This window comes from Austrofundulus limnaeus, unplaced genomic scaffold (genome assembly GCF_001266775.1).
Source record: "Austrofundulus limnaeus strain Quisiro unplaced genomic scaffold, Austrofundulus_limnaeus-1.0 Scaffold114, whole genome shotgun sequence".
NCBI classification, from domain to species: domain Eukaryota; kingdom Metazoa; phylum Chordata; class Actinopteri; order Cyprinodontiformes; family Rivulidae; genus Austrofundulus; species Austrofundulus limnaeus.
Genome location: NW_013952516.1, coordinates 871,645 through 878,982, shown reverse-complemented (window position 1 = coordinate 878,982; position 7,338 = coordinate 871,645).

Genomic DNA, 7,338 nt, shown 5'->3' with positions numbered 1-7,338 from the left:
CGTCCGTCCGTCCGTCCGTCCGTCCGTCCGTCCGTCCGTCCGTCCGTCCGTCCAACATTTTCTTTGGGGTAAAGAAACCAAGAAAAGAAGAATCATTTCAGAATCTGTGGAAACATTTCTGAGTGTGATTAATGAAGACTAATCAGGTGAGGTAAACCAGGAGCCAAAGGAAAAAAATTACATTTAACAGTACATGGCTCTTTGTGAACTGATTTTGATTCTATATGGAGGCTTGTTTTTTCCCCTCRCCATAATCTTATTTAAGAGGTTTTACCTGAGCTCTTAGCTGTCACCGACACCAGTGCTGACATGACATTGAACTGTAAGGACTAAGAGCGGATACATGTGAAGCTCTCAAATAACAAAAGAAATAGCTGTGTTCTTGGCAGCCCTGCCTTAACCAGCTGCTTTCAGACGAAAAACTGTGTAAATACCCAGCATGAGAGTGCTTTTGTGTGAGTTCGTCTCATGAGGATATATAGCTGTTTAAAGCAGTATCGGTTCAACTGTTAATATGTTGTGGTTAGGATTTTGTGTGTGTGTGTGTGTGTGAGGCAAACACTATCGCAACAGAAAATTTGTACTCGTGTTAATCATTCGTTGTTGTTGTTTTTTTTCGTGTTTGTTTTGCTTAACGATAAAAGAGTATCTGTATTTTCCTTATGCTCTGCTAGGAGCTGCAGGAACCACAAAGGTGCTGACAACAACATGAAAGGTGTTAAAAACAGTTTTCATTTTCTCACAAGGTAGTGACAGCTAGATGCAAGAACTTTTTTGCTTCAAAGCCTTCAGTTCACTGAAACGGAGTTAGGGTGTAGCCATTGTCAAGCAGTTTAGGTCTCTGATTTTTTGTTTTGTTTTTCCATAAATTTTTATGAGTAGGGGGAGCAGAATGAAAACTTAACCAAGCTCCGTTGTAACAGGGGTCACACCGTGCACCACCTCCCTACAATAAAGTGCTTTTATCCTTTTGTTGAACAGTTTTTGAACTCTGTGATTCTTTGTTTTATATAAACAAGGTGTTATTTGTCATTCCCGGCACAGTTCATCACATATTCAAACTGTGACAGTTATATGATATAACTATTTTTTTAATGAAATATGGTCTCATACATGCGAGTGATAATCAGTGTCAGCCTTTGCGCCTGCAATTTCCTGTGTGATACTGTGTCATGAAGATATCTGAGTGGTCACACAGGAAACCCAGATGCTTTCCAGGGTTAAASCAAGACGCAGCTTAAAACAAAAGAAAAACAAGCTTTGTTTCAGCTTCATTTTGACTGCGACTTGAATGAGAAAAAGTCAACCTGAAACAGTTCAAGAACACCTCGTCCTGTTTAAACATAAACAAGCGACAAGCTTCCTGTCACATGTTTTTAACTGCACCTTCAACACAAACAGTGAGAGTTGGAGCTTGACTAAATTCAATTCTACAAAATCTAAACTTTCTCGTTGGAATGGRTGGGGGGGCAGAAGGAATAGAAAATTATGGGTTGTTTTGTGGCATGTAGATTTAAAAAAAAAACTTTTGAAAGTTGCAACACAGGGCAGGGATTGCAGCTGAAACCACATTCCTTCTTGAAGAAGTGAAATTGCCAACAGTCTCATGGGAGGCAAAGGGATGTTATAAAGATACCAAACTTCTGCGTCTGTGTGTCTGTGTGTCTGTGTGGCTAGCCCCCCACACCTCTGCCCCTGCTGGTCTCTGTCGTCCCCCCCCCCCCCCCCATACAAGTGTGGTTTTCGTATGAATCCTCTGAGGAGACGTCCGTTTAATGATTGCTGACATTTAAACTGTTGCAAGAGACACATTTCTTGTAAAGCACTTGCAACAGAAGGAGTTGAAAACTTCTTACAACATCCCTGTAATGACCAGGTTGGATAAACTGAAGATGACCTGTTACCAACATGCTTTTAAAGTCATCGTAAACAAGATGTTTTAGTTGTCAAAAGTTTTTTTCTTATCACCAAACAACAATAACGGTGTCTGTTCCTAAAATGTCTCATAAACTACTTACCGGTAATTGATTTGAGTAAAACATGAATCATTGGATGATTAAGATGATTGCCACTGCTGAGATTAGCCAGCACACAAATGGCTACAACTCGATGAAATTGATATAGGTTGAGCTAAAGTTTAATAGGGTCATAGCTGAAAGTAGGGTGTCCCAATACCTGTTTTGCTCAAGCCAAGTACGAGTACATCAGTTTGGGTACTCGCTGATGCTAAATACTTACTGAGTTAGAACTTAAACATTACACAATGACTTTTAAAAACACATTTCTTTTATTTAGAACAAGGTGGCTCACCTTTGGCCTATAGCTCCTTTGACTGGATCAAATCAAATACACAGCATGGCATTTATAAGGTTTTCTTTCAGCTTGTATACATTTCTTAAACAGAACTGGCAATAACTTTTACTTGAACTGTAAGCTACAACACATTCATTGGCATTTCAATACTTGTTTTGGTATCGGTTCTGGGTATTGGGGTATTTTGTATAAGATGCTGGTATTGGTTTTGATAGGAATTACTTTCAGCTAGTGGTGTCCTGATACAGCGACACCGAGAACAGGGGTTGGAAGATTTTTTTTAAAGATGTGATTGGTTGGATTGACTGTTTTGGGTGGGGTTTAAAGAACTCATAACGATTTGGTTGGATTAACGCTGGGCGGCTGGAGGGACGTGTAACTTGATCAAAATGGCCAGAAAGACAGGAAGGTAATAGCACTACATTTGAAGTCAATAAATTGTATTTGCATGTTCACAATAATTTTATTATTAGTATTACTTCCTCTTTTAACTAGACCCACAACACAAGTCARTCCAACCAATCACAGTTTTACCAAACTCTGCTAATCACGGGTAGGACAAACTCCGCCCTCACAGCCCCYATGTACAGCAGAACCCCTACTTGTGGACAACGCTAGCTGAAAGGCCAATTCACAACTTTCTGTGTGACATCTATTGCATGAGATTTTRCACAAMATTCTTTTCAAAGTTTGATCAAAACAATTTCAACTTTGTCAGCAACATTAAGAGGGGGTGAGCGATATGCATCGTCTTAAGGAATGCCGGGTCTTTTAGATGGACTTCTTTGCTTTCAGCTTCTTGTTTTGTCTCCGTTCCTCCTGTCATKTTGATTTTTGTCTCATCTCTGTCAGATGTTTAACAGCCCTGCTCAGTGATGGTGTCACCCGTTACARCATTACTCCTTCTTATCAAGCGTTTAACTTCTTTCACTCTCCTCTGTTTGATAGTTCCCATCTTCCTGCCCTCTCCATTCTCTCCTCCCTTCCCCTGTCGCCTTCATCTCCTCGCCCTCCCGTCTCATCCTCCATCCACCCCTGTGTCCTCTAACCACTTGACACCTTTTCAGATTCATCCCCCATCAGTTGGCAGACAGCGCGCATTTCACCTGCAGGGCACAATGCAGCGATCCTCATGAATCAATGGCAGATAAATCAATGCTATCTCTTTTTTCCATGCCTCTGTCGCCATTGATTTTTTCCCCGTTCCCTCTCTCTTCCCCTCTGTTGCTTTACTGTTTGTGGAGTCTTGAACTTTGCTCAATTAAACTGAGTTCACTTTCAGGAACAAACTGTAACGGTGTAAGGCTTTCAAGCTCCGAGACAGACACTAATGTTAGTGCTGGATGCTGCGTGCAAGAGCTTTATTTATGAGATGTTCAGTTCAGAGAGAGATACAGCTGGGTTTTTTTCCCTTTAACTCAGGCTGAACCTGAATTTACTGGAACTGTGAGCCCCTCTCCCAATGAGGCATGCAAAATGCTTGCCTTAATTGTGGAGTCTTTCATTTTGAGCCAGAGCTAATGTCTAAAACGCAGACAAAGCAAATATCCTTTGATCATATTTAGTAAGAAAGAYGGAGGTGCAATTAGTATGTAAATAACCCGTTCTGTTGGTGTTTTAGTGAAACACTCACAGGTTTCTTGGCAGGGAAATATCCAAACATGATTTCACATCCAATCTTCGGGCTCTGAAGCCTGTCAGCGGGAATGATTTCTGGGGAAACGCACAGACTCAGACATATTATTTTGAAGACTACATTTAATATAGCCCACGGAAAATTATCCACTGTGATATTTCACCAGTCCCCCCCCCCCACACACACATACCCCCCATTAAATAATTCATTGTTTTCATGTGCCCTCATGCTGCCTTGGGGATTGGAACAGCTGAGTGTTTTCACAGCGTATTTGAGTCCAATCTTCTGCGGATTGGGCGTCCTCTAATCAAACCACAGTAAACATGCCTCAAATGTTTGTATGTTTGTTGAGTCATCTGCTTATCAGCTAATCAAATGGCTTATTTGCCTACGCGCCTGCCTCGGCGGTGCACAACACAGCTCTGGTTTGGTATTTTTCAATTATTTGTTTATCAGTTTGATTGACTATCGGCCGCCACGCAGCGCAGCTGATATGAGTTCTCTCAGATTTTAACGCTCGATCCACTGTAGAGGTAAATGGGGARCGCTGCTGAAGTTAATGCATTTCAGTGAGACAGGCCTCTTCCTGTTTTGGACAATTTCCCTCTCTGGGAGCATGTGTTCCCTGCTCCTGTTATTTCTCATGTAGGTTCAAGACCTTATGAAAGACCCTACGTGAGCACACAGTGCRTGGCTGCTATATWTTTTTTTTCTGCAGAAGAACTAGCATGAAAGTGCAAGTCATAGAGAAAATTTCAAAGGCAAAAGCCAGGACAGCGACACAGAGCTGCCAGGGATTGGTGAGCAATCAGATAGGGCAGAATTGATGACCTGGCTCAGGATGGATTTCTTGGAGCGGGCTGCCAGACCGAGGTAATACTTTCAGGCTCTTATCAGCACTGGCATAAGCTGAGTGCTGCATCACCCACTTCCCAGCGTCAGCTTATTATGAGAGTCCATGATGTGTGATTGCTTGTACTGCTTTTTGTGTGTCCCTGAGTCTGTATGCAATGGGCACAAGAAGAAGAATAGCAACATGGGGGGAGCTAAGCGAACTGCTCACTTCCTCGCTGTTGGATTTTTGCTAAAGTAAAATGGATTTTCTGCAACGTTTCTGTAACTTAAAGAAGCTGAAAGCATTGGTGATGCAATCCCACAACTTTAGGTAGACAACCAGTCGTGATTGAGACATTCTGGCATTTTAAAGGTGCACTATTTGTCATGGTTGTGGTTTAGGGAGGGACTTAAGTTGGTGGGAAAGCACAGGAAAAAACAAAACTTGAAACTGGGACAAGAAAGTCAGCACTAGGGCAGAACATAAAAGACCAACTAGAAACTAAGTGCAAGAAAAAGTTGATTACTGATGAATGCCAGGTGTGAGAAAACTAACAAGGAGCTGAGGAAAAATTGTAAAACTGTAAGGAATAAGACATTCAAACAAGGAAAGTGAACAACATTAATTAAATACTATAAAAAACCTTTCAATCCAGACATTTATTATGAAATACTTGTTCTGAAGGARCTCAGCATCCACAAGTCGCATGTTAATGAACAAGGAACATATTTTGCTCACAAATCTTTCTTAAAACGGTCAAACAAAGTCATGAACCAGTGAAAACAAATCCATAAAGTAATGACCTAAACCTGCACAATATTTTTTCTCTTATTGATAGTTAATGAATAAAAATGTAATCAGAACTTGTGAAAGGTTGTCAACACAGCTGAAGTGACTGAAAAATCAGTCAACAATGATGTAATCCATCAAAGATTTAGTTACGGGATTAAGAAATCAGATCATTTTGTTGCACTCTACACTAAGTTTTAAAAATATAAAAAYGAGAAGTTCAGTTAAAACAGTAAACTCATCTAGAATAAGTTTTGTAAAAGCTGTGTGTCTGAATGTTGAGGTCTGTGTTTAAGACGCTCCACTGCCCTGCTTGATCCCCAATATTTATTCTTACTCATTCTTTCTTTTTTCTGTCTCGTTTTGCAGCCGAGTCACTTTTATTTCCACACAAACGTTTTCCCTGAGATTATGTTTGTCCAGTTTGGCCACTTGTTTGCCCACATGGCCAAGCTTTGCTGAATCAATCTTCCCCATGGGTTGTAGCATATCTGGCTTTGTCCTGATGCATCTCAGTAATCCAGGTAGAAAAAAAATCAAAAAGAAAATCTAAATAGGTCCTCTGGATGGGTTCTTCTTTAATGAAACGTTTCGTCTCTCCTCCAAGAGACTTTCAAGAGAGTTTCACGTGAACTCAGCCTTATAAGCACTGTCTCCACATGGAAAAACAGGTTAGTCACACGCAAAAGAGGGCCATCACCTAACAATCTGGCTTTGTTTACAYTGAGTGCGTACCCGCATTTCAGAATTGCACACCAATATATTTGAAAACTACTGGAGTAAACTCTTGCAAACGGCACCATTTGATGTGGTTCAGGATTTATTCATGTTTTATTTTATAGTTTGCAATGAGTGCCTCGAAAGTCGTTCAGCTCTCATACTTTATTTACTTTATTAGATTTTAGGTCTGAGTTTCCTTTCACAGAAAGGGCTCTTTAACTCTCGACCACCAGGCTGCAGAATAAAGAGCTAATGTGATGTTAAAAGAGTGGTTAAAGATCTCAATCTGCATCCTGTCTCATCGATTTATATCAAACTCCCCCCACTTTTTTTTCCTTCCACTTCTTCCGCGAATTAACAACGTGGTTTCAGACGCTGAGACGCCGAGCATCTCTATGGTAACAGTCTTCAATTAGCGATGATTGGCCAACCCGTGGGAATGTTTCTATTCCCTGAGTGCAGTGATTGGTCGGTGGGCGGTCTGAGCAGCCTGACAGTCTGCAGCGTTCCGGGTTATTGTCAGTCTGCGCTGCTCGGCTGAAGGGCAGGACCGCGTCCCGGAGCTGCCTCCAAGCAGCTAGCTCTTTATTCTCACGGAACTCTGTCTTTTTTTATCATTATTGGTTCAAAACCCAAAGAGAGCCTCATCCTCATCGGGAAACGTGAGCGTGGATTCGGGAGGAAGCCCCATCTGAAAGAGACAGGCTGCCGACACCGAGGAGGAGAAAGTGACGGACGGAGCAGAGAGCCTGAGCTCCGGGATTTTACATCGCGTCTGTTCAGGATTTTCCAGGCAGCTGCTTTCTTTTGGCCCTGCCTTGATCCTATTCAGGGTATATTCACACAATAATGCCTAAATAATATTCTTAACATTTTATCTTCTTTTTTTGTTGTTGTTTGGCTTCTTTTTACATAAAATCGTCTGTAAATCAGCAGACGGACTCCGTGCGTAATAACGAAGGATTTTGGAATATACCGCGCTGCCATCATTCAACCACTGTTTTCCGTTGTGTGGTGGGAAAAGTGATTCTTTTTATTTATTTAT